Here is a 27880-nt window from a genome sequence, read left to right on the forward strand (position 1 = left end):
CTGTGAGAAGATGGACCCCTTCTCCCACTGACTCCACGTCCCCCATCAGAGGACACGTCCTGAGTGGTTGACAGCCCACCAGGCATAGGCAGAGCAGAGGGGCACCTGTGTGGTGTGGTGCGAGGGGCAGCCAGAGGCCCACCCAACTGAACACACCACCCTCCACTGAAATTCCCACTCGCAGCCCTCTGCCTCTTGTTCTTTAAGACAGTTTACAGAAGCAAGTCACTCCTTTCCCTGTTGTTTTGAAGACACAGAGATAATTAGTTGATGACACAACGGGCAGATCAGTACGTTGGCTGCAGAAGATGTTGTCCACTTGGGGCTGGCATGTGACGCAATGGGTTAAGCCACCACCTGCAACACCAGAATCCCCTATTACAGCGTCAGTTCATGGCCTGCTCCAATTCCTTTTTTTTTTTTTTTGACAGGCAGAGTGGACAGAGAGAGAGACAGAGAAAAAGGTCTTCCTTTGCCATTGGTTCACCCTCCAATGGCCGCTGCAGCCAGCGCACCGCGCTGATCCGAAGGCAGGAGCCAGGTGCTTCTCCTGGTCTCCCATGGGGTGCAGGGCCCAAGAACTTGGGCCATCCTCCACTGCACTCCCTGGCCACAGCAGAGAGCTGGCCTGGAAGAGGGGCAACCGGGACTAGAACCCGGTGTGCCGGCGCCGCAAGGCAGAGGATTAGCCTAGTGAGCCGCGGCGCCAGCCAGCCTGCTCCAATTCCAGTCCAGCTTCCTGCTAATGTGCCAGGGAAGGCAGCAGCAGATGGCCCAAGTGCTTGGGCCCCTGTACCATATGGGAGACCCTGTTGAAGGTCATGGCTCCTGGCTTAGGCCTGTGGCCATCTGGGGAGTGAACTAGTGGATCGAATATCTCTTTGTTTCTCTGTGACTTTCTCTACCTTTGTCACTGTTTTCAAATAAAATGAAATTTTTTTTCTTTTTAAAGATATATTTACTTATTTGAAAGGCAGAGTTACAGAGAGGCACAGAGAGAGAGAGGTCTTCCATCCGCTGGTTCACTTCCCAGATGACCGCAGCGGCAGGAGCTGTACCGATCCGAAACCAGGAGCCAGGAGCTTCTTCCAGGTCCCCAATATGGGTGCAGGGGCCCAAGGACTTGGACCATCTTCTGCTTTCCCAGGCCAAGGCAGAGAGCTGGATCAGAAGTGGAGCAACCGGGACTCAAATCAGTGCCCATATGGGATGTGGCACTGTAGGTGGCAGCTTTACCTGCTATGCCACAGTGCAGCCCCCCGCCAATAAAATCTTTATAAAAACTTATTGCCGAGCCGGCGCCGTGGCTCAATAGGCTAATCCTCCACCTTGCGGCGCCGGCACACCGGGTTCTAGTCCCGGTCGGGGCACCGGATTCTGTCCCGGTTGCCCCTCTTCCAGGCCAGCTCTCTGCTATGGCCAGGGAGTGCAGTGGAGGATGGCCCAGGTGCTTGGGCCCTGCACCCCATGGGAGACCAGGAGAAGCACCTGGATCCTGGCTCCTGCCATCGGATCAGCGCGGTGCGCCGGCTGCAGCGGCGGCCATTGGAGGGTGAACCAACGGCAAAAGGAAGACCTTTCTCTCTCTGTCTCTCTCTCTCACTGTCCACTCTGCCTATCAAAAATTAAAAAAAAAAAAAAAAAAAAAAAACTTATTGCCAACCAGTATGACATACATGGAACTGACAGGCAAGTTTTGGATAAAGGTGAGCGTGTGAGTGGAGTGAAGAGTATGAGATGGTGGGACTGGCGTTGCGCATCAGGTGGCTAAGCTGCTGCTGGTTACTCAGGAATCCCATATCAGAGCGCCTGTTTGAGTCCCGGCTCATCCACCTCTGATCCAGTTCTCTGCTAATGTGCCTGGGAATGCAGTAGATGATGACACAGTGCTTGGGTTCCTGCACCACAGAGAGACCCGGATGGAGTTCCGTTTTTCAACCTGGCTCAGATCTGGCTGTTGCAGATATTTGGGGAGTGAACCAGTGGGTGGAAGATCTTTGTGTCTTCCTCTGTCAGCTAAGTTAAATTAATCTGGTGAAGAAGAAAGAGGCCCAGAGGAGAGCAAGGGCCAGCACGTTGTTGCCAGTGCCAGCAGCTGGCTGGAGTTTGTAGAGAAGCAGAGGCAGCTGCCTGTGGGGCTGAGCCAGTCAGACAGATCTTTGTTTCTCCTTGGCTTTGCCTGGGGCCAGCTCAGGCTGCAGTCCCACTGTGTGAGATGGGCAGGGCCAGCTCGGGCTGCAGTCCCACTGTGTGAGATGGACAGGGCCAGCTTGGGCTGCAGTCCCACTGCATGAGATGGACAGGGCCAGCTCAGGCTGCAGTCCCACTGTGTGAGACAGACAGGGCCAGCTCAGGCTGCAGTCCCACTGTGTGAGACAGACAGGGCCAGCTCGGGCTGCAGTCCCACTGCGTGAGACGGACAGGGCCAGCTCGGGCTGCAGTCCCACTGTGTGAGACAGGGCCAGCTCAGGCTGCAGTCCCAGTGCGTGAGATGGACAGGGCCAGCTCAGGCTGCAGTCCCACTGTGTGAGATGGACAGGGCCAGCTTGGGCTGCAGTCCCACTGTGTGAGACAGGGCCAGCTCAGGCTGCAGTCCCACTGTGTGAGACGGACAGGGCCAGCTCAGGCTGCAGTCCCACTGTGTGAGACAGGGCCAGCTCAGGCTGCAGTCCCACTGCGTGAGATGGACAGGGCCAGCTTGGGCTGCAGTCCCACTGCATGAGACGGACAGGGCCAGCTCCAGGTCTGAAACAGGGAATAGACCTGGGTCCAGGCTTCACCACAGAGACCTCCCAGGCACTAGGCAGCTGCATGTTCTTGCGTGAGTCGTTGGGCTCCCGGGACTTCAGCCTGCTCCCAGCCTGGGGGCAGGCACACCTGCCTGTCCATGCATTGCTTGGTGAAGGGCCCAGCACCTGTCTGGACGCCAGGTGTGTCGGTGTGTCTGCTGCACATAACTGTCTCCAATGCTGTAAGGAAGTTTGCTATTGAAGGAAGCAGAGGTGGCTCCTTTAAGTGATGTACATTTATTTGGTAAAAAGAAAATAGCTTGGGTTTTTGTATCATCAATTGGCTCCTCATTTTTGTTCTGAAATAGGCTTACCTCTACAGTGTTTCCTCATCAGGGAATTGAATAGGGTGGTCCGTTTGCAGGGTCCATGAAACAGCGGCTCATCCTAGCACCGGCTCGGAGAAAGCCCGTCCCTGCCACGTCATGTCAGGGTGGCCAGCAGGCACCTCTGCTCTGTGCCCGCTCCCACCCCCACCCCCTTCGGTGCAAAACAACCTGGGCCACACAGTGAGAGCCCCTTGGGGACCGGGAAATACGGCTCCAGGGGGAAGGCAGGAAGGAGTGAGGCTGGCGTAACTCTGTGTAAGGCTGCAGGCTCGGAAACAAAACAGAACACAGCGCCTGCATCTCAGGCAGACAAACAGGAAGACGGCGTCTGGCCTTGTCCTGAATCCAGACCGTAATGGAAGCTGGTGTTGACTCAATACCTGGTGTGCTCCGTGCACTGCTCTGCACCCTTGCCATGAGTTAAAATGTTCACACCTGACTCCACTTTGCTGGTGGGGAAACCGAGGCCAGAGCACCAATCACCCTGGAACTCAATGGAGCCAGGCTTTGGCTGCTGGTGGTGACCCCGGCGCTTGCCGCCTCCCCTGGTGCTGCCTGTGCGAGGCTGTGCCTGCTGAAGCACCGGCTGGCAGTGGCATCAGAAGCGTTGCCATTCCACTCCTCCGTGAGAGTGAGACCACTCTGAGGCCAGGGCGAGCAGGCCGAGGCCACGGCTCATGCAAGCATCTGTGGGACCAGGCCAGGCGCCCGGGTAGTTGTCTGATACTGGTCAGGATGGGGTTAGCACTTAATTCGGGAGACTCTGAGTGCAAGCAGGTAACCTCGGCCACATGGGCTGGGCTTCCGAGGCAGAGGGAACCCGGCTCACAGTCTCTGGGCCCAGGAGGATGGGCGGCGGTGTGTGTTGGGGGGGTGCTCCTCAGCTCACACAGGTGCGGGCACTTTAAGCTGCAGTCAGGTGTTACCAGCTAGTGATTGATGCCAACGGCAGACAGGTTAAGGGTGAGGTTTGATCCAATCACAGTGGGCGTCTGGAGTGGGTGGGCCCAGCGGGAGGTCTCCTGCCCCAGGCCCTGCCCCAGGAAGGTGGACCCTGCAGAAGAGCTGGTGCCGGGCCCAGTGTGCCCCCTGGCTCCCTGGCTCCCCACGAGACCGCTCCTCGACCATCTTCCAGCCTCGCCAGATCCTGTACCCACGCGGACGCCTGGTCCCAGACCGCACACCTCCACTGTAAGCGGAATGAACCTTTCTCCTTCCGAAGTGGCTCCTCTTGGGTGTTGTAGAGAAAGCGTGGGCCTAAGACGCACCCCAGTGCCAGGTTGATTTCTGTCTGCAGAACTTTGTTCTGTAGGTAGCTGTAGTTGTGAGCAAAACTGCTGCTTAACCGCCCACAGCCAAGGGCCCGAGGGAGGCAGCCGTCAGCCAGCCCCCACCAGAAGGGGTCCTGCGGATGTCGTTGTCCCATTTGTAGTGGGATGTAAAACAGCCGGCAGTTACACAGAAACTTAAGATTGTGCCTCCATACATTCCGAGTACATGCCTTCGCAGTATTCTCCCATCCAAGTACTAACCAGGCCCGACCCTGCTTAGCTTCCCAGATCAGACGAGATCGGGCGCGTTCAGGGTGGTATGGCCGTAGACACGTAGTATTCTATTTATAACGCACGCTAATCAAGTGTCATCGCTCAGCGTTCATGATTGGTCAAGGTTTCCTGGCTCTTCTCAGACCTCGGGAAAGGTTTTAGCGTCCTTATTTCTTGAACGTGAAACCAATTTGTGGGTCTCTTTCAAAGCTTTGTCTTTGGCAGGTCCCTCAGCAGAGGCAGCAACAGCCTCTCGGGTCCCTGGTAAGACGGGCAGAGGATGAGTGTCAAGCCCCATGACCACAGAAACTTCTGGAATGTCCCTCAGCACCATGGGAAAAATCCAGGTCAGTTTTCTAAAAGTGTAGTAAAGGGGCAGGCGTTTGGCACCATGGTTAAGATGCTGCCTGGGACGCGTGTCCCGGGTTCAAGTGCTGGCTCAGCTCCAGATTCCAGCTTTCTGCTAATGTGTACCCTGGGAGCCAGGAAGTAATGGGCCAAATACTTGTGCCCCTGCCATTCACACGGGAGACCTGGGTGAGTTTTGGCTCCTGGTTGGCCCATCCCAGCCCCAGGTCATGCAGCTGTTTGGGAGTGAGCCTGCAGATGGGAGATCTAGTTTTGTTTGTTTCTGTTGTTTTTTCTCTCTCTCCCTTTCAAATTAAAGTAAAACTTAAGAAATGAAGAAGAGAGATTAAACTGTAAAACTCGGTGGGGTCAACAGGAGATTGGACACTGCTAGGGAGAACATCCGTTCTCAAGGCATGTTGGGAGGTGGCCGTGCGTCCAGTGGGCAGCGGTCTGGACGGCAGGAGTTCTTCGGTCCTCACCCCAGAGGTGAGTTTTCTTAGACGGTTTCCAGATCTGTAGAATGGCTCTCCGAACATCTCATCTAGAAAGGCAGTGACCACGAAGATGCTGTGAAAGACTGGTCTCACTCACTCACTGAATGAGATAACTCCTCCCATGTCTGATCAGTATTGCAGTTTTTTATTTTTTAAAGATGCATTTAATACGTGAGGTGGGGAGAGAAATATTCCATCTGCTGGTTCACTCCCGAAATGGCCACAATGGTCAGGGCTGGGCCAGGCCAAAGCCAGGAGGCTGGAATTCCTTCTGGGTCTCCCACATGGGTGCAGGGGTCCAGCACTGGGCCGTCTTCCACCACCTTCCCGGGGGCGTTAGCAGGGAGCTGGATTGGAAGTGGGGCAGCCAGGACTTGACCTGCTGCTTATATGGGATGCCACCATTGCAGGTGTTAGCTTAACACTCTGCCACAATGCCAATCTGTTTTATATTTATGTTTCAGGGAGAGGAGAAACAGATCTTCTATCTGCTGGTTCACTCCCCATATGGTCCCAGTGGCCAGGACTGGGCCCTGTCAAAACCAGGAGCTTCTTCAGGGTCTCCCATGTGGGTGCAGGGGCTCAAGGACTTGGGCCGCCTTCTGCTGCTTTCCCAGGCCACAGCAGAGAGCTGGATTGGAAGTGGAGCACCTGGGACTCAAACCGGCACCCATATGGGATGTCGGCACTGAAGATGGTGGCTTAATCTGCCACACCACAGTGTCTACCCCAGTTTTTAGTTCCTAAGTAGTTTCATAAAGTACCTCAATTTCTCATTTCACTTGTTATATGTGAACCTTAATTGGATACTCCAGTTTTTACATCTGTGTATTCTTTCCGTCCCAGAGCTGTGTGCGTCTCTGTACATGAAATCCAGCTGTTACTCGGTCTTTATCACCTCAGCTCTGTAGAATGGTGTGGAGGTCCCGCTTTGATCTTAGAACAGCCCAGCACGGAGGTGCTGCCGCTCTCCTGGTCTGGTGGAGGAAGTGACTGTCAGTGATGCTGGCCCCACGCCCAGGGCTGCTGCCTGTGAGGACGAGCTCCCGCTGAGTCCGGCTTAGTTCCTGCAGGAGTGATGCACCCATTTCCAATCATACATGTCTCTTACCTGACTGTCCTGCCTCTGAGCCATGCCCCTCCCTCGCCCACAAAGATGTCTGCAGTGGGAGACAGGAAGCAGAGTTCAGAGGGTTTGCCTCTGTTGCTGCCTTTTCCACGCCGGTCTCATTCCGTCACATGATGCAGCCGGGGCTTGGTTTCTCACGTCTGGAGGGGTGAAAGGAGCTCCTTTAGGCTTGGTATGCTGGGTCAGGTGTCCAGGGCCGGCCTGTGGGGGAGGAAGGGACAGTAGCACCGCTGGCCCTGGTGCTCAGGCGGCCGTTGGTAGAACTGCAGCCTGGGGCCTGGTGGTGGCCTGCACCCCTGGGGCATGCATCTCCAGGCCTCCCCTCCTGGATCAGCTGTTGCTACTTGCACTGTGCTCTGAGGAGGCCACGATGCCGGGGACAGTAGGACAGAAAGCCATGCTTCCAAAGAGAGGGCCCTACTGTGCGCTGCCTCCACGGAGTCTGTGCTGGGGGCTTGTGGGGGACCCCAGTCCGGGGTGACTCCAGCCCCAGGTGTTTCTGACGAGCTCTGGGGGCCGCTGCTGCGGTGTCCAGCACGCCCCTGTCATCACCTGTGTGTGTGTGTGGGGGGGGGTACAGCGCTGCAGGAGACGCACACCGTCACTTGTGAGCCGCAGGGGCTAGCATCCGCCGAGGGGCGGTGAAGCAGGTGGGCAGCGGAACAGGAGCCGGGCCAGCACGCCATTACCGAGTGATGTCACTTCCCCAGGCAGGGGGCACACTGCCTCTCTTGCCGCGTCTAGCCCTCCTGCGGTGGCTCAGCTGCTGCACAGAGTTCCTGGGGTTGTCCTCAGTGGTTCTGACCACATAGCCTCCCTCCTAGCAACCTACCTGTGCTGGCTGCTTCTGACCTCGGCTTGCTGCCCCTGCCCTTGGGCGAGGGTGGATGAGGCGTGGCCGGGAGGGTGGTGTGCTTTGCCTTTGTCCTCGCTTCCCCGAGGCCACCGCACCACACTGGGAATGCCGTTGCTGGCCACCGGGGCTTGAATGGTGTCCGCGCAGAGTCCCAGGAGGTGACCTTGCTGGAGGCCAAGCCTTGCAGATTTGGGGTTAATAAGAGGAGGTCTAGGGAGAGGGGGAGCCTGGAGTCCCCGACGGAGGAGATGCTGGAGAAGGTAGGGGCCTGGGGGTAGGGGTGCAGCTGGCCTGCCTTGCCCAGGAGCTGCCCTGGCAGTGTTTGCTCTAAAAATCCTGGGTTCCCTGGCCCAGACCTGCACTCCCTGGGGCAGGTCTCCAGCATGGGTTCAGAGTGAGCACTGGTGCCACAGGTCTGCCCTAGGCCCTTCCTACCTGAGCGCCCAGTGGGTAACTGTGGGGCCTCAGACGTACGAATGAGAACACAAGCACACACGGTGCCCACCATGGCAGCCATGTAGCTACCACACATGCAAACCATAAACTGCCTGCCACAATCACACACATGCACACCCCCATGCCACAACACACACATCAGACACCATATACATGCACACACCTGACACACATCTCGTAAACACATTCATCCACATGTACCCTGCCCAGCATTCCTCACACACATGTGCCCACCAACCATATACCATACACGTACCATATGAATGCACACACAATATACAAATGGAGCACGTATACACACAAACATGCAACACATAAGCACACGCATGTACAACTGACATGCGTACACCCAAGCATGCTGGCATATGTGGATGCATGTATGCATATGTGGATACATGTACCACAGGCACATAGATATATGCACATACCAACATATGGACACACATGCACAAACATGCTCTCCCACTTAGAGATGCAGAAACACTCTAGCACAAAATGCACGCGTATAAAACACAAGTCAGTGGAGGAAAAGACCGTTGACAGCAGCCCCATGATGGGCAAAGCTGCGCCTGCCTGTGGACCAGAACTCTGATACAGGCAGCACACGGCTGCTCCCCTGGGCACGTGGACACGGGTACTCGCCTGGAGCCTGGGCCTGACTTCCTGTGTAGACGCAGACATGAAGCTTGCTCACCTCAGCCTGTCCCCGACGGCTCCCATGTGGACGTAGACGCTGTTTCCTACAATCCTATTTTTCATATCCTACTAATTTTAAAAAATGCTTCTGGCCCCCCCAAAAAAAAGGTTTTCACCCATTTTAATGGGCCGTGCAATAAAGAAGAAAGGGAACAGAAGGAACAAATTCGCAGGCAGGAGAGGACAGGCGCCGTCAGTGTGGGAGGCAGTGATCTCATGGAAATGGGGCGGCGCCGGCCCCTGCTCGCGGAAGGCTGACGCCTCCCCGTGGCTTCCTGGCTTCAGGGAATGGACAGCTTCTGACAGAAGGAGCTTGTGGGGGAAGGCCGGCGTGGTGTTGCAGTGGATTGCCTCTGCAGTGTGGTGAACAGGGCAGTGTTGTGTTCGTTGGGCCCCGAATCCATTCAGATAGAGCTTCAGAGTTTTCAGTTGACTGAAGTAGCTCAGAGAAACTTCCTGGGTTTGTGTCCCGCCGCTGTGCTGCTCTTCAGTGACTGGGAAGCCTCTGCCGTGTTGGCGTAAGCAGTGCAGGTCGACTGGAAACAGATACACAACAAGGCACGCAGAAGTGCAGACGTCTACGGCGGCAGTGCAGAAAGAACCACCACGTTGTTTCCTGGTGCTGCCAGTGTTCAGGCTTCCCTACGTTTGCAAATCCTACGTATCTGCTTAATGGTCTGCTTTCCCCGGCCTGCGTTTTGTGAGTGTCTCAGGTGGACACACCTGCCTCAGGTGCGTGCGTTTGGCTGACCCGGGGTGCACTGGCATCCGCTTAGCTGGGGCTGTGTCCCCCCGACCCCCTCCCCTGGGTGCCAGGGTTCCAGCCGGTCACGGAGGGATGCGGAAAGAGGCTGAGGCTGTGCAGTGATGGTGCAGGGGAGCGTGGGACCAGACGCCGCTGGGGCTTGCCCCTGCCGTGGCCCCTCTGCCGCCCGCTTGCCAGCACCTGGTCACGCAGCCTGCGTGACAGCGCACACACCCCGCTGGGGCCTGCAGCAGCATTGGCACTCGGTGTTCCTCAGGGTCCCTGTGTGAGAGGTCGGGAACGACCTTAGGTAGAGCTGCTGGGTGTCTGCTGTGGCTGTGGCAGGGGACGGAGCCGGGCGGCTGTGGCGTCGGTCTCCACGTCCGAAGCCCGGTCACCTCAGAGTCGTGGCCTGGGGATCCCAGTGACCGAGGCAGAGCATTCTGAGACGTGGTGGTCGCCTGAGGATGTGAATAGCACACTCCTTCCTTAGTTTGTGTCTTTTTCCCTCTCTCCCTCTCTGTCTCTCTCTTTCTGTCTCTGTTGTGTGTTTTTTTCTAATTTATGGTCTCTCTATCTTACTTTGTATCTATTTCATCACTAATGAGGTCAAACCTTCAAGTGGGGATTCTTGTCTGTCTTCTGAATTGCCCTGCACTACTTTTGCCATGTTTCTGTGTCGTAGCTTTCTTTTTAAAAACATTTATTTAAGGCATACAAATCTGATGTATTTCATGTAAACAGATTTAGGAACAGTGACACTTCCCACCCCACCCTCCCTCTGGCCCACACTCCCACCCTTCCTCTCCTAGTCCCTCTCAGTTTTTATAGTGGTCAGTTTTCAGTTTACTTTGCACTCGTAAGATGAACCTGGGCTGAGTAGATTCTACAAATAGGAAGACGACGACAATGCTGATGCTAAACAGCGGAGACAAGGGCTGTAAACATCATGGAAGCCTAAAGTGTCCATGTCACTGTACCTTCTGGTGCTCTGTTGGTTATCACAGGTCAGGGGAAACGTGATGTCTGTCTTTTGGGGACTGGCCTGTTTCACTAAGTGTAATGGTTTCCAGTTGCATTCCTTTTGTTGCAAAAGATAGGATTTAATTCTTTTTTATAGTTCAGTATTATCCTATACTATATGTATGCCATAATTTCTTTAGTCATCAGTTGATGGACATCTGGGTTGACTCCATACCTTAGCTGTTGTGTACTGTGCTGCAGTAAACATGGGGGTACAGAGAACTCTGTCATATACTCGTTTGGTTTCCCTTGAGTAAATTCCCAGGAGTGGGATGGCTGGGTCACGTGGTAGGTCTGTATTCAGCTTTCTGAGGTTTCTCCATACTGCCTTCCTCAGTGACTGTACCAGTTTACATTCCCACAACAGTGGACTGGGGTACCTTTTCCCCCACACCCTCGCCAGCATTTGTTGTTTGTTGATTTCTGTATGAAAACCATTTAACTGGGGTGAGGTGAAACCGCACTGTGGTTTTGATTTGCATTTCCCTGATGGCTAGTGACCTTGAGCATTTTTTTCATGTGTCTGCTGGCCATTTGAACTCCTCTTTTGAAAAATGCCTGTTCTAGTCCTGTGCCCATTTCTTAACTGGATTGTTTGTTTTGTTGTTGAGTTTCCTGAGCTCTTTATAGATTCTGGATATGAATCCTTTATCAGTTTCATAGTTTTTATTTTTAAAGATTTTATTTACTTATTTGACAGGTAGAATTACAGACAGAGAGAAAAGTCTTCCTTCTGTTGGTTCACTCCCCAAATGACTGCAACAGCCAGAGCTGAGCCAAACCAAAGCCAGGAGCCAGATACTTCTTCCAGATCTCCCACATGGGTGCAGGTGCCCAAGCATTTGGGCCATCCTCCGCTGCTTTCCCATGCCATAGCAGAGAGCTGGACTGGAAGAAGAGCAACTGGGACAAGAACTGGCATCCATATGCGATGCTGGCCCCTCAGTTTCATAGTTTGCAAATATTTTCTTTCGTTCTGTTCATTGCCTCTTTGCTTGGCTGAGTATTTCCTTTGCTTGTTGTAATCCCAATTGTCAATTTTGCCTTTGATTTCCTGTGCCTCTGTGGTATTTTCCCAGAAGTCTTTGAGTTTCCTCAATGTTCTCCTCTATAGTGTGATGGTATTGAGTTGTAGATTTAGATTCATGATCCATTTTGAGTTGATTTTTGTATAAGATGTAAGGTAGGGGTCTTGTTTCATACTTTTGCATTCAGCACCATTTGTTGAAGAGACTGTCCTTGCTATAGGGACTGATTTTAGTTCCTTTGTCAGAGGTCAAAGATTAGATGGTTGTAGATGTGTGGACTGATTTCTGTTCTGTTGGCCTACATGTCTATTTTTGTGTCGTTACCAGGCTGTTTTGGTTATAACTGCCCTGTAGTATGTCTTGGAATCTGGTATTATGATGTCTTCAGTTTTGCTTTGTTGTCTAAGATTGCTTTAGCTATTCAGGGTCTCTTGTATTTCCACATGAATTTTAGCATGAGTTCCAGTAGTCTCTTCGTGGAGTTTTTTGGTTCCCCTATATATAGAATTTTGTCATCTGCAAATAGGGATAATTTGACTTCTTCCTTTCCCATTTGAATCCCTTTGATGACTTCTTCTTGCCTAATGGCTCTGGCTAAAAATTCCAGGACAATATTGAATAGCAGTGGTGAAAGTGGACATCATTGTCTGGTTCTGGATCTCAGTGGGAATGCTTCCAGCTTTTCCCCATTCAGTAGGATGCTGGCTGTGGGTTTGTCATAAACTGTCTTGTTTATGTTGACGAACTTTCCTGCTGCGCTCAGTGTGTGTAAGGTTTCATCATGAAAGGGTGTTGTGTTTTACCAAATGTTTCTCTTCATCTATTGAGATAATCTTACGGCTTTTGTTCTTCAGTTTGTTAGTGATGTATCATTGATTGATCTGAGAATGTTGAACCATCCCTGAATACCAGGGATAAATCGCACTTGGTCAGGGTGAATGCTGTTTCTGATGTGTTGGTGGATGCAATCAGTTAGTATTTTATTGAGGATTTTTGCATCTGTGTTCATCAAGGATACTGGTGTATAGTTTTCTTTATTTTATCTTTTTCTGGTTTAGGAATTAAGGTGATGCTGGCCTCGAAGGTGTTTTTAAATTTTTTAATTTATTTTTTATTTTTTGGACAGGCAGAGTGGACAGTGAGAGACAGAGAAAGGTCTTCCCTTTCCATTAGTTCACCTCCCAGTGGCTGCTGTGGCCACCACACTACGGCCGGCGCACTGTGCTGATCCGAAGCCAGGAGCCAGGTGCTTCCCCTGGCCTCACATGGGGTGCAGGGCCCAAGCACTTGGGCCATCCTCCACTGCACTCCTGGGCCACAGCAGAGAGCTAGCCTGGAAGAGGGGCAACCGGGACAGAATCCGGCGCCCCCACCAGGACTAGAACCTGGTGTGCCGGTGCAGCAGGCGGAGGATTAGCCTAGTGAGCCGCAGCTTCGGCCTTAAAGAAGGAGTTTGGGAGGATCCTGTCGCTCCCCCATTCGCGGAGGAACGACACTGGACCCTGCGCTGTTCTTTTGTCTGCTCGGCCCTTCCCGGGTTGGCTGCCGACCCCTCCACCTCCGTGGAGGGGCGGCTCCCCCTGCCACTTTCCCAGCTTCCGCGGGGGAGCGGCACACCGCCGGCCGGCTCTCTCGGGGGCTGCTCAGATGTTCCTTCAGATGTTCCCTCAGATGTTCCTGGTGCATGTTGTCTCTCTCCTCCTTTATAGTCCTCTTCCACCAATCCCAACTCTGCTACCCACACGCCGAGTGCGCTGCTCTCCTCCAATCAGGAGCAGGATCAGCTCCTGCAGGTCATCAGTCAAATTGGCGAGAGACAGCTGCGTAGAAGTTTACTCCTCCCCAGCGCCATATTGTGGGAGAGCAGATGCATAGAATAAGTCTTAATTCCAGTAACTTAGTCTAGTCCGAGTTGCTCCCCACAGGATCCCCCCCTTTGAATTGTGTTGAATATCTTGAGAAGTATTAGAATTAGTTCTTTAAAAATCTAGTAGAATTCAGCAGCGAAGCCACATGGTCCTGGGTTTTTCTTGTTGGGAGGATCTTTATTACTGATTCAGTGTCTGTCTTGATTATTGGTCTGCTTTCGTTGTCTCTGTCTCCATGACTCAATTTTGGTAGATTGTATGTGTCCAGAAATCTTTCCATTTCTTCTGGATTTTCCTATTTGTTGGCGAATGGCTGTTTGCAGTAATTCCTGATGATTCTTTTTATTTCCGTGGTATCTATTGTTACATTACCTTTTTCATCTCTGATTTTATTAATTTAAGTCTTCTGCCTTTTATTTTTTTGGCTAGTTGGGCCAATGGTATATCAATTTTGTTTAGTTTTAAAAAACCAGCTCTTCATTACACTGATATTTTATTTCTATTTTGTTTATTTCTTCTCTAATTTTATTTCTTTCCTCCTATTAATTTTAGGTTTGTTTTGTTGTTGTTGTTGGAGGTCCTTTAGATGCATTGATGCATTTCTTGATGTAGGCACCAGTTGCTGTACTCCTCCCTCTTAACACTGCTTCTGCTGTGTCCCGTAAGTTTTGATCTGTTGTATTTTCATCTTCATTTGTTCTAGAACTGTTTTGATTTCCCCCATGACCCACTGCTCATTCGGGAGCATGTTGTTCAGGCTCCATGTGTTTGCATATGTTCTGGAGTTCACACAGTAAGGTTAAACCCCTGCTGTATACATCAGAGCTGACATGCACACAAGGTTAAACCCCTGCTGTATACATCAGAGCTGACATGCACACAGGTTAAGTCCCTGCTGTATATGTTAGAGCTGACGTGCCCACAGGTTAAGTCCCTGCTGTATACGTTAGAGCTGACGTGCACACAGGTTAAGTCCCTGCTGTGTATGTTAGAGCTGACATGCACACAAGGTTAAGTCCCTGCTGTATATGTTAGAGCTGACGTGCACACAGGTTAAGTCCCTGCTGTATACATCAGAGCTGACATGCACACAGGTTAAGTCCCTGCTGTATATGTTAGAGCTGACGTGCACACAGGTTAAGTGCCTGCTGTATACATCAGAGCTGACATGCACACAAGGTTAAGTCCCTGCTGTATACATCAGAGCTGACGTGCACACAGGTTAAGTCCCTGCTGTATATGTTAGAGCTGACGTGCACACAGGTTAAGTCCCTGCTGTATATGTTAGAGCTGACGTGCACACAGGTTAAGTCCCTGCTGTATACATCAGAGGTGATGTGCACACAGGTTAAGTCCCTGCTGTATACATCAGAGGTGATGTGCACACAGGTTAAGTCCCTGCTGTATACATCAGAGGTGATGTGCACACAGGTTAAGTGCCTGCTGTATACATCAGAGCTGACATGCACACAGGTTAAGTCCCTGCTGTATATGTTAGAGCTGACGTGCACACAGGTTAAGTCCCTGCTGTATACATCAGAGCTGACGTGCACACATGCTGTACATGTCAGTGTGTTTCTCAGAGCCCCTTGTCCTCACTGAGCGGTCACTGCTGCTTCTGCCCCCTCTGGCGTAGGATTCCCAGAAGCACTATCAGTGTTCACGGGCTCTTTTTCAGAAGCTGAGTGTTTTCCTCTAGTGGAGACAGCAAGTTGCTTGGCAGGTTGGCACGGTGGTATCACCTCCTCCAGGTAGGATCGGACCAGCCGACCCTCAGGCCGAGTACCACGCTTGGAGTCTCATTTAGATCCAATTTCTTGGAGATCCGTGTGCACATCGAGTCCTGAGAAACACAGACCTGCAGGGGATGAACCGTCTTCAGAGGCGTGAGTGTCTCACGGGCAGCGGCCCTATCTGTCTTGGCATGGCAGGAGCCCAAGCTGAGGGATTGGGTTTGAAAATGACAGGGAGTTCAGTAGACTGTGGGCTCACCCGGTGCCACCCAGAACCCTGTTCTGATAGAATCCGCTGAGCACGGCCCGACGCTGCGGGATGCTGCATTAGCGCGGCCAGCGTCCCGGGTGCCCTCGCCGGGCCCTGGGTTCGTCCCTGGTTTGTGTTTCTTAACACTTCATGAAGGACCCCCATGCATCTTGTTTAATCTCTGCAGTGAGCGTGGGCTCCACTTGGAACCAGGTGACCGTGGGTGCTCTCACTAAATCCACGGATGGAAGGGTGTGGAAGGACGGGCGGTGAGTTAATGCCAAGCTGGACTCTGTGTGGTGTTTCTAGGCTGCTGGCTCACTACCCACCACGGAGGCGCCCTGTGGAACTCAGTGCTGGGGTGCTGTGACGTGCACACTGCTGCAGAATCCAAGGCGAAACACTTACAGTCACACGTTACAGAACATGCCCCTTTAAAGCCACATCCCCTTAGTTTTTGTATTCTACGTTTGGTTATTTTTTTTTTAAGATTTATGTATTTATTTGAAAGTCGGAGTTACACAGAGAGAGAATAGGCAGAGAGAGAGGGAAAGAGAGAGAGAGAGAGAGGTCTTCCATCCAGTGGTTCACTCCCCAACTGGCCACAACAGCCAGAGCTGCGCTGATCCAGAGCCAGGAGCCAGGAGCTTCTTCCAGGTCTCCCACGTGGGTGCAGGGGCCCAAGGACTTGGGCATCTTCCACTGCTTTCCCAGGCCACAGCAGAGAGCTGGACCAGAAGAGGAGCAGCTGGATCTCTAACTGGCACTCATATGGGATGCTGACCACAGTGCCGGCCCCTCTGCGTTTAGTTTTGAGTAGCTAATTAACGTGTACCCTAAAACCCCCACGTTAATATTGGCAATACAGCCGTGTAAAGAATCTTTGAAGATGGAAGATCAGACCGCCCCGCGTGTCCCTCAGCACGCTGCTGTGAACGCCTCCTCCTGCCGCCCCTGCATCCTTGAGAGCCGGCACACGGCACGTTCCGTTTGATGGAGCTGTCACTTCATTTCTTGCATCAGAAGATAAACCTCCGTTTCTGCTGACACCGGAGCAATCTCTGATAATACAGTCGCTGTGTCAGTTCGCTGGAGGAGATTTGCAGCTGAGGGAAGCTCGAGATGGATGTGCAGGGAGACGTCGTGACGTCCGAGGCGAGGCAGGCCAGAGACGTGACAGATTCATGACAGTGTGGTCACCGTGCATGGACGAGTGTGCACAGCGGCGTCACCAGACGCCCCTGCCACCTGTGGGCCCGACTTCCCGCGGCAGCCCGGCTTCCTGGGTGGACCCCTGTGTTACTGCCACCTGTGGCGAGGGGCCCTCTGCGGAGCGGGGGTTCAGGAGTGGCCCTACTCCCCCCACTGCCCCCACAGCCTCATCCCGAGGGCTGGAGCAGGAAGGGCCAGGCTGGGGCTCCGGGGCACGGCAGGAGCAGGTGCGTGGCCGGGGCTCTGAGGGCTGTGCGTTCCCTGTGCTGCTCTGACGCCTGCCTGTTCTTCCTGTCGTCACATTCGTGCTGCTTCTGGCGGCCTCGTTGGCTCCGTGCGTGGGAGGTGATGCCTTACCTGCAGAGCGAGCTTCTAATGACGGAGTCCTGACTGACTCAGGCCCCTGCATTCATGGGAGAGTCTCCCCCATCCCTTCCCCACCGGGGCTGACCGCTCACTCACCCCTGCTGTGTCCCTGCAGATGGTCTCAGGCCAGGCAAGCACGCACCGTGGGGTTTTGTGTTTCTCCATAGCCCTTCGATAATGCATCACAGGGCTCTTCTCTCCTCTTTTCTTCTCTTTCTCTCTTTGTCTCTCTCTTTCTTCCTCCCTCCCTCCTGTCCTCCCGTCCTTCCCTCCGTCCTTCCCTCCATCCTTCCATTACACACAGAAGGAGAGGCAGAGAGAGAGAGAGAGCGAGCGAGCGAGCTTATACCCGCTGGTTCATTCCCCAGTTGGCCACTACGGCCGGAGCTACGCCAATCTGAAGCCAGGAGCAGGGAGCCTCTTCTGGGTCTCCCATGTGGGTGCAGGGCCCAAGCACTTGGACCATCTTCTACTGCCTTCCCAGGCCACAGCAGAGAGCTGGATCTGAAGTGGAGCAGCCGGGACTAGAACCAGTGCCCATATGGGATGTCGGCGCTGCAGGCAGCGGCTTTACCAGCTACACCACAGCACTGGCCCCGCAGGGCTCTTTCTAGGTCAGTATTGGACAACAGTTCAGAGCACCCTGGTTTTGCGGCTGCTCCACACTTTATTTAGTTATCACAGTGGACATGTGGGGTGTTTCCAAATTTGTATAATTATCTGGTTCCACCTTGAAGCTTTTAAAAAATGCCGTCTTGGGCTGTATCTGTCTGGTTCTTTTACCAACAGCCTTGGGAGGCAGACCTGGTCCATAACACTCAGCCTCCATTTCTGTCCCATTTTACAGCTGAGAACATGGAGGCTTAGAGAAGTCACATCTCTCCTCCAGAGTCATCCATCGAGAAAGAGCCAGAGCCTGGATTTGAATCCTGGTCCTTTGGTTCCCCAGTGGAATCGTGGGAGAAAAATGTGAAAACCTGACGGTGCTTTTCCCCGCTGGTGTCCACGTGTGGCTCTGCCCAGAGCAGATGAGACTCTGACACTGATTCATTCTGACTCTGTTCGCTACGGGCCAGGCTCCCTCCACGGTCATTACCTCGCTTTGGATTCCAGACCCAGCGGTGTGCTTGTCTGTTAACTCCCGGGACTTCCCGCCCGCTGGCTCCACTCCACTGTGCCTGCTTCCCCCGCAGCTCCTGGGGTACAAACCGACTCCCCTCCCTGCCTGCTCTCAATTAGCGCTGTTTGTCCAGTGCCTGGTACACCACAGGGGGCCATGTGAAATTGGCAGCCGGCCTGCCTTCCTGCCTACGGCTGTCCTGGAACAGCATTTAAAAATTTATTTACTGGAAAGAGTTATACAGAAAAAGGCAGAGAGAGAGAGAGACAGAGAGAGTGAGATCAATCTTCCATGCACTGGTTCACTCCTCTAATAACTACAAAGCCAGGGCTGGGCCAGTCTGAAGCCAGGAGCCAGGAGCTTCATTCGGGTCTCCCACCTGGGTGGCAGGGTTCCAAGCACTCGGGCCCTCAGCAGGGAGCTGGACCCCGTCGCCACAGGTCGGCTTTGCCCACTGCGCCACGACAGTAGCCCCAGGAGGTCACTGTTTAACCCATGCACACCTCCATGCACGCCCAGGTTGATGCTGTAACTGCGCTGTCGCTAGCCATGCTGTGGTAAGCACAGGAGTGCAGTGGCCCCTCGTCCTGAGTTGATTCCCCCCACAGAGTTATAGCTGGGTCTCTGTTAGTTTGCTCAGGATCTTCATACTTCTCTCCGCAAGGCTGTGCTACTTTGCATTCCCACCAACGGTGTGTTAAGCTCCCGTTTGTGCATGCCCTGCCCACATCTGTCAGATTCCGTCTTGGTAACACTGCGCTGACAGGGAGATAGTGTCGCGCTGGTTTGACTTGCCTTTCCCGAGGCTGATGATATCGGGCGTCCTGTCACGTCTCTGTTGGCCCTTCCGTCTCGTTTCCTAACTAGATTGCTTGGGTCACCTTTTGTTGCCGTTGCTGAATTTCTTGAGTTCTTGTGTATTCTGGATGTTAACCCAGGTAAGCGGCTTCCGCTGTTTCCTCTGTTCCGACGGTTCCTCGTCGCCTTCTTGGCCGTCTCCTTTGCCGTGCAGAAGCTCCGCACTTTGACACAAGCCATTCGTCGACTTTCACAAGCCCATTCGTCGACTTTCGCTTTTGTTGCCTGTGCTTCTGCAGTCATATAAAAAATCATTGATGTGCCAGGGTCCGGAAGTATTTCCCTTACGTTTTCTCCTAGTGGTGTCGTAGTTTCGGTGTGACGTTTCGGTCTTTGATCCCTCTTGATTGGGTGGGGGTGAAGGTCAGGGTCTTGGATCCCTCTTGATTGGGTGGGGGTGAAGGTCAGGGTCTTGGATCCATCTTGATTGGGTGGGGGTGAAGGTCAGGGTCTTGGATCCCTCTTGATTGGGTGTTTGGGGTGAAGGTCAGGGTCTTTGATCCATCTTGATTGGGTGGGGGTGAAGGTCAGGGTCTTTGATCCCTCTTGATTGGGTGTAGAGGTAAAGGTCAGGGTCTTGGATCCCTCTTGATTGGGTGTAGGGGTGAAGGTCAGGGTCTTGGATCCATCTTGATTGGGTGGGGGTGAAGGTCAGGGTCTTGGATCCCTCTTGATTGGGTGGGGGGTGAGGGTCAGGGTCTTTGATCCCTCTTGATTGGGTGGGGGTGAAGGTCAGGGTCTTTGATCCCTCTTGATTGGTTGGGGGTGAAGGTCAGTCTACTGGGTGCAGGGTCCAGTGCCCAGACGGGTCCGTTCTCCAGTGTAAGCTGTCTTTGTTGAGAGTCGGGTGGTTGTCCACACGTGGATCCACTTCTAGAGATTGTTTCCTGGGGTTGGGGTTGTGGTGCGGCTGGTTAAGCTGCCTCCTGCGTCAGTGGCATCCCACGTGGGCGCTGGTTTGAGACGTGGCTGCTTCACTTCCAATCCAGCTCCCTGCCAGTTTACAGGGAAAAGCAGCAGACGATGGCCCATGTTTGGCTGTTTGTTTGGCCTGGCCCAGCCTTAGCTGTTGAGGCCATTTGGGCACTGAACCAACAAATGGAAGATCTCTCTTTCTCTAGCTGCCTTTCAAGTAAATAAATAAGTAATTTTAAAGCAAATTTAAAAATTAAAAAAGATTCTTTTCTGTCCCACTGGTCTAGGTGTCTTTTTATGGCAGTGCCTTGCTGTTTTGTTTATATTAGGTCTGAATGACATCTTGAAATCATGTATTATGATGTCCAGCTTTAGTTCTTTTAGCTCAAAATTGCTTTGGCTAGTTTTGTGTGTGTGTGTGTGTGTGTGCTTATACGTGAATTTTAGGATTTTTTTTCTCATTCTGTGAAGAATGTCATTGATCTTTGATGAGGATTATATAGAATCTATAAGTCACTTTGGGTAGTATGGACATTTTAATAGTATTAAATCTTCCAGGGGGGCTGGAGCTGGGATATAGTAGGCTAAACCTCTGCCTATGGCGCTGGCATCCCGTATGGGTGCAGTTTGTGTCCCAGTGTTTCCTTTTCCAATCCCACTCTCTTCTATGGCTTGGGAAAGCAGCAGGAGATGGCCCAAGTGCTTGGGCCCCTGCACCTGCGTGGGAGACTCTGAAGAAGCTCCTGGCACCTGGTTTCAGATTGACCCAGTTCCGGTTGTTGTAGCCATTTGCGGAGTCAACCAGTGGATGGAAGACCTTTCTCTCTGTCTCTCCTCTCTGTCTGTAACTCTTTCAAGTAAATAAGTGAAATCTTTAAAAAAAAAAAAAAAACTTCCAACCATGAACACGGAGGATTTTCCTGTTTTCGTCTTTCTTCTGCAATCTCTCTCATTAGTATTCTTACATTCTTGTTGTAGATGTCTTCCACAGCTTTGGTCAAATGCATTTCTTTTTTGTTTGTTTGTTTGTTTGTTTGTTTGTTTTTGACAGGCAGAGTGGACAGTGAGAGAGAGAGAGACAGAGAGAAAGGTCTTCCTTTTGCCGTTGGTTCACCCTCCAATGGCCGCCGCGGCCGGTGCGCTGTGGCTGGCGCACCGCGCTGATCCGATGGCAGGAGCCAGGAGCCAGGTGCTTTTCCTGGTCTCCCATGGGGTGCAGGGCCCAAGCACCTGGGCCATCCTCCACTGCACTCCCTGGCCACAGCAGAGAGCTGGCCTGGAAGAGGGGCAACCGGGACAGAATCTGGCGCCCCAACCAGGACTAGAACCCGGTGTGCCGGCGCCGCTAGGCGGAGGATTAGCCTAGTGAGCCGCGGCGCCGGCCAGTCAAATGCATTTCGAGGAATAGTTCCTGGATGCGCTGTGAGTGGAATTCCTCTCGCTACTTCCTTTCTCAGCAGGCTTGTCATACATGTGTAGAAATGCTGTTGACTTCCCAGTGTTGGTTTGGGATCCTGCAGCTTTACTGAGTCTGTCAGCTCTCATAGTCTGGGAGTCTCCGGTCTTTGCTGTGGAGAGAATCATGTCCAGAGATGGATTGTGTGACCTCCCCTTTTCTCTTTGTAGGCTTTTATTTTTCCTCTCGCTTAATTTCTGTGGCTGAAACCTCCAGTACTGTATCAAATAAGAGTGGCAAGAGTAGACATCCTTGTCTGTTTCCAGCTTTTCCTCATTCAGTACCACGCTGGCTGTGTGTTTGTCATTTATGGTCTTGACTATGTTGAAATCTATTTCTTTTATGCATATTGTGTTCATGAGTGGATGTTGGATTTTATCACATGCGTTCTCTGCATCTGTTGAGGAGATAATGTGTCTGTATCCGTTCTGGTGGTGATGAATTAAGTTTATTGACCTGCACATGTTGAGCCATCCTTGGATTCCTGGACAGATGTCCCTTGACCAGAGTGGATGATCTTTGTGATGTGTTGTTGGATTTGATTGGCTGGTATTTTTCGAGTGTTTTTGCACCTGTGTACACCAGGGATATAGGTCTGTAGTTCTCTTTTTGTTGTTGTGTTGTATTCTTGTCTGGTTTTCCAATTAAGATAATGCTTGCCTCAGAGAATGAGTTTGGAAGGGTTCCTTCTCTTTAAATGGTTTGGAATGGTTTATAAGAATTGGTGTTAGTTCTGCCTGAAAAGAACCCATACTTAATTGGGAGGATTTAGGAAATTTCATTCAAAGTTGGTAAGGGATGACTTAGCTCTGGAAAATACCCTGTTTTCATCTTTCTTCCAAGGAAACCCAAATTCATTTTTTAAAAGATTCATTTATATATCTGAATGATTTGCAGAGTGAGAGGCAAAGACAGAGACCTTCCATCTCGTTCTGGGTTCACTCCCCAGAAGGCTCCAACAGACAGGGCAAAGCCACACAGAAGCCAGGAGCCAGGAGCTTCTTCCGGGTCTCCCAGGTGAGTGCAGGGGCCCAAAGCACTTGGCCATCTTCCACTGCTTCCCCAGGTGCATTAGCAGGAAACTGGATTGGAAGTGGAGCAGCTGGGACGTGACCTGGCACCCATGGGGATGCCAGCATTGCAGGTGATGGTTCTACCTCCTGTGCCACAAGGCGAGCCCCTAAATTCATTGTCTAGGAATGTCTCTTTGTGCCTTCACGTCCCAGACTTGCAATAAACTGCTGATGAAGTTGAAATCAGTCACAGCAATACTGAAAAATGAAAGCAGACTTGTTAGGGAAGTTCCCTAGAAGGCTCACTAGCTTCCCGCTGACCTCTGTGCCCTTGAAAGTCCGTCTCTCACTGTGCCGTTTCACAGGTGTGGACTAAACGCCCACTCGCTCTACAAGCTGTGCTTCTCACCTCGGCTGATGGGCTCGCAGGCGGCTGGTTTGACAGTGGCCACTTGCAGGCCCTCACCCACGCTGGCCACCGTATCTCCCAGTCACAGGAATGCCTGCTCTAGAAAGCTTAAGGCGACCAAAGGAGGACCACACAGCCACAGGCTGGACGGACATCTCGAGGTCTCTTCCTGTGCCTGGCTGAGGCCAGAGCTTGGCCCCTCCTCCCACCACAGCAGACTCCTGGAGAGTTCACGCTGATCATATCCCCTGAGCAGAAGTCCTGTAAAACCATGCCACCCTCAACCAAGTAGGAGCAGTGACCAACGGTGAAAGTAACTGAGAACATTTGGAAAACGATGCCGAGCAGCTGGGAAAACCGCAGAGATGACTGACATACTTCATATAAACTTACTCACTGGAAAGCACCAGGCCTCTGCTCACTGCTTCTGGCATCTGACGGGCATGGAGGTCAGGTTTAAGGACGTGGTGGATCCGGAGCTGTGAGCTGCCGCTATGACAGACTAAATGGAGTGAGAAGGCGTCTAACAAGGCTGTCCTAGCAAACGAGGTGAGTCAGCGACTTAGAATGGAATTGGAGTGCTGCAAATATGTTGCTGATTTCTTTGCCATTAGAGAGGGCTGAATTGCACAAAATAAACGCCTTTCGTGCCATGACTCAGGTCTGAGGTTTTTCTTGGTAAATGAATCAAATCTTTATGTGACTATTCATCTGACATCTGCTGTCTCACACCAGGCAGGAAGAAAACACTCACACTTGCAGACTGGAACGCCGGCCTCTCTCTGTCGTGACGCAGACACGCCCCAGGCGAAGCGTTCTGTGAGTAACAGGAGGTGGGATTTTCCTGACGACTGCGCGGAGTCAGGTGTGCCGTGTCACTGGTGAGGTGATGCTGTGCCGTCTGCTTATCCTCGCCAAGCCTCAGTTCTCGGGGGCAAAACCAGGGTAATAACGGTATTGATCACAAAGACTTTAAAAAAAATCTGTTTGTTTATTTGAAAGAGCTACAGAAAAAGCGAGAGACAGAGAAGGAGGTCTTACCTTTGATGGTTCACTCCCTGGGCGGCTGCAGCAGTGGCAGGGGCCCAAGCACTTGGGCCATCTTCCCCACTGCTTTCCCAGGCCATCAGCAGGGAGCTGGATCGGAAGTGGAGCAGCCAGGACAGGAACTGGCGCCCAGATGGGATGCTGGTGTTTCAGGTGGCAGCTTTACCCCTGTACACATGGGGCTGGCCGCCTCAAAGGCTTTTAAAAACTATTTGCAAGAAGTTGCAAGAAAACCATAGTGAGGACTACGTGTCCACCCCCAGAGCTATGCTCTGAGAGTGCTCCCCAAATCCCATGGTCCCTAGCACAGCACTTGAGGGTGTCCGGGTCGTGGTGGATTCCTGGGTGACTGGTGAACTCTTTGCATACAGCCGCCCTGTGCGAGGCCTGCAGCCGGGAAACACCGGAGCACGGGGCCTTTCTGGGGCTCAGCAGAGCTGGCGCCGTGCTCTGGGACTGCCTGGGCTCTAGAACGAGAGGCCCAGTGAACCCCGCCCTTCCTAAGTCCCCAAAACACAGACCAGCAGCCACTTCCCCCTTGTCAGTGGCCAAAACCCTTTCAAATAGAAGCCATGCGAATTCCCAGCATGCAAACCGAGAAGAGCAGGGCTGCTTGGTTGACCAGGGTTGCTGTCCCCCAGGACTGTTTAGCCCGAGGGCTCTCGGCCTCCCTGCCACCACCCCCAGATCCCCCCCGCCCTGAGACAGCTGTCAGATTAAGGGAGGGGATGTCACTCTCGGTTGAAGTTGGCAAACGTTAAGAAACGCCTGCTCCACTTTTATTAGTGCAGTCGCTCATTGACACTGGCAAAATCTTGGCTGCTAACCGACCCCGTGCCAGCCCGTGAAGGCTGGAGGGAGGCGCAGAGGCGGGTGTGGACCTGCTGTGGAGATGGCACTCTGACGGAGAGCCGCTCGGGGCAGCTGCTCTCTGTGAGGGGGCTGCTTGCCCCCGGTGTCCGTGTCTGCAACCCTGGCTGGAAGTGCGCGTTCACACGTCCCTCCCCCACGCGTCTGAGGAAGTCCTGGCAGACCGCCTCTGGCCGGGCCACAGCAGCTGGTGAACGTCACCTGCGACTGCAGGAAGATGGCCAAGGCGCGGCCAGTCTCCGAAGGCACGCTGGCTCTGTGGCCAGAACCTGAGATTAGAAGACACACTGGGCTCGTCCGCGTGGGTTCCTCAGCCCCTCCATCGGCGAGCCTCTGCGGGGACATTTGCCTAATCTGCAGTTCTCTTAAGTCTGTCTCTTGCCTGGACAGGTGGAGAGCCCGGTTTCCATCCCCTGGGTCTCAGGAAGCTGAGCCAGGAACACCCTGGTTGGCCGTGTGTGCTCCCCGGGTCTGCCTGTCCAGATCCGGCCTTGCTGGTGCCGCGGCCTCAGAAGTGAGTGTGAGGCCGTTCCTTCTCGGTGTGAGCTCGGACTGCCACGTGCCACGCTGCTGCTGCTGCTTCCTTCTTCCTCACCCCCTCCTCCCCCTCCCCCTCCCCCTCCCCCTCCCCCTCCCCCTCCTCTCCCCCTCCCCTCCCCCTCCCCCTCCTCCCCCTCCCCCTCCTCCCCCTCCCCTGCCTCCCCCTCCCCCTCCTCCCCCTCCTCCTCCTCCCCCTCTTCCTCTTCTTCCTCCTCTTCCTCTTCTTCCTCCTTCTCCTCCCCCTCCCCCTCCCCCTCCCCTCCCTCTCCTTCTTCATTTCTTTGAAAGGCAAAGAGGAAGAAAGAGACAGAGAGATCTTCCACACGCTGATTCACTCCCCAAATGCCCACAACAGCCAAGGCTGGGCCAGGCCAGAGCCAGCAGCCAGGAACTCCATCCGGGTCTCGCGTGTGAGTCATGCGCTGTGTGCGGAGGCAGCTCAGCAGGGAGCTGGATTAGAAGCCCAGCGGCCAGGACTCAAACCAGCTTTCTGATGTGGGATGCCGTGCAGCAAGCCGTGGCTTAACCTGCGGCACCATCCTAACCACACCACCATCCTAACTCCTTGTGTTTTTAAGATGTTTGGGGGCAGCGCTGTGGCACAGTGAGTTAAAGCCCCAGCCTGTAGTCGCAGCATTCCGTGTGGGCGCCAGTTCAAGTCCCGGCTGCTCCACTTCTGATCCAGCTCTCTGCTGTGGCCTGGGGAAGCAGCGGAAGATGCCCGAGTCCTTGGGCCCCTGCACCCACGTGGGAGACGCAGAAGAAGCTCCTGGCTCCTGGCTTCCGATCAGCCCAGGCCATTGTGGCCGTTTGGGGCGTGAACCAGCAGATGGAAGATCTCTAACTCTGCCTTTCAAATAGTAAATAAATAAATCTTTTAAAAATGTTTAATTTCATGTTGCTGACCTGGAGATGGCTGGAACCACTCTAACACAAGAGTGGCCACATCCAGAAGGAGTGCCGTTCTCCTAACATACACGTAGGACCCGGGTTCGCACCTGCTGCTCACAGCTCGTCTGTGATGGCCGTCCCGGCAGACAGAGGGACAAACTGCCTCAACAAGTGAAGGGACAGGCCAGGGTCAGGCAGCCAGGAGGCCCTGAGCCCAGACTCTCCACGCTGAGCCGAGTCGGTGCCTGGACACTCGGGGTCATCCCAGGTCTGCGGCCTCTGTCTCTTCCCATACTCAGACCCCTGAGAAAGCTGGCGGTGCTGCCCCCTGTCTCCTGGACAGCGCAAGAGGGCAGCATGGCTCCATGGCCTGTGTCGAGCTCCTGCAAGGCTGTCCCAGGCAGGGACGCTCCGCCCCTCCGTCACCCCCGCACGCCGGGCCAGCGCTCCTGGCCTCTCCTGGGCTCTGTCTCTGCTTGGCCCTTGTGCCTGCTGCGCCCTCCCCCGCCCACTCCCCTCTGTCCCCACCCCCACCGACTCTCCAGGCTCCCTGCGGGGTCCCTTCAGGGCCCCTCCCATCTTGCGCCCCCCCAACGGCGCCCCTCAGTCTGTCACATGCTCCCGCTTACCCCGGGACCATCCGGGTCTGGTGACTGGCTGGTCAGTGTTGTGGCACTGACGTGGACTGCACTCTGCCTGTGCCGCCATGGGCACTGGGCTGTCATCCCACTGGGCAGTTGCCTGTCAGTCTCTGCTCTCGGTTCCTGTGGGATTGTTGGGACATAATCATGATTCTGGCTTGTTTGTTTTTAAGATTTATTTATTTATTTATTATTTGCAGAGGGAGAGGGAGAGGCACAAAGGGCTTCCGTTTGTTTGCTGGCTCACTCCCCAAATAGCCTATCCGGCCCCTGCTGGGCAGGCAGAAGCCAAGAGCCCGGAGCATGGTCCGCATCTCCCACATGGATGCAGGGGCCCAAGCACGGGGCCACCTTCCACTGCTTTCCCAGGCGCGTTAGCAGGGAGCCGGCTGGGAAGTGGAGCAGCCACGACACACCGCCCCAAATAATCCGCTTCTCGTTGTTTCGAGGAACCTCGGGCCACTTTCCCTGGTTCCTGCACCTTTTCCGTTGCCGCAGCCCTGATGGAGGATTCCAGCCCCAGCATCCTCTCCAGAATGCGCTGGTTTTGTGGGAGTCACCCTGATGGTGTGAGGCGTGGAAGTGTCCACTGATAGTCGCTTGTGACAGCTTCAGAACGATGCGGGAAGGGATCCTGGCCTGGGGGAGAGGGGAGCCCCGTTCTCCACGTCTCACAAGCCGCCAGCCTGTAGAGGATCTGCAGGGACGTGGTGGCGAGGTCTGTGTAGGAACACAGGCTGGTGACCCTGGGCAGGGCGGAGCGAGGTCAGCGGTGCGGGACGCACTGTGGCCAGGGTGGAGCGAGGTCGGCTGTGTGGGACACACTGTGGCCAGGGTGGGAGCGAGCTCGGCTGTGCGGGACACACTGTGGCCAGGGTGGGAGTGAGGTTGGCTGTGCGGGACACACTGTGGCCAGGGTGGAGCGAGGTCGGTCGTGCAGGACGCACTGTGGCCAGGGTGGGAGTGAGGTCGGCTGTGCCGGACACACTGTGGCCGGGGTGGGAGTGAGGTCGGCCGTGCCGGACGCACTGTGGCCAGGGTGGGAGTGAAGTCGGCCGTGCTGGACGCACTGTGGCCAGGGTGGGAGTGAAGTCGGCCGTGCTGGACGCACTGTGGCCAGGGTGGGAGTGAGGTCGGCTGTGTGGGGCACACTGTGGCCAGGGTGGGAGTGAGGTCGGCTGTGTGGGACACACTGTGGCCAGGGTGGGAGTGAGGTCAGCTGTGCGGGACGCACTGTGGCCAGGGTGGGAG

At 53.8% G+C, this 27880-nt stretch overlaps 1 long non-coding RNA gene across 1 annotated transcript; it reads left to right on the plus strand.

Annotated features, from left to right (window-relative positions):
- Positions 1–2500: 2500 nt before the first annotated feature.
- On the plus strand, positions 2501–25097 carry LOC138845224 (uncharacterized). Its single transcript, XR_011382116.1, has 3 exons — positions 2501–5009; positions 22116–23189; positions 23376–25097. It is a non-coding gene; the product is annotated as an uncharacterized lncRNA (long non-coding RNA).
- Positions 25098–27880: the final 2783 nt, after the last annotated feature.

Source organism: Oryctolagus cuniculus, chromosome 14 (genome assembly GCF_964237555.1).
Source record: "Oryctolagus cuniculus chromosome 14, mOryCun1.1, whole genome shotgun sequence".
In the NCBI taxonomy this organism is placed as follows: Eukaryota; Metazoa; Chordata; class Mammalia; order Lagomorpha; family Leporidae; genus Oryctolagus; species Oryctolagus cuniculus.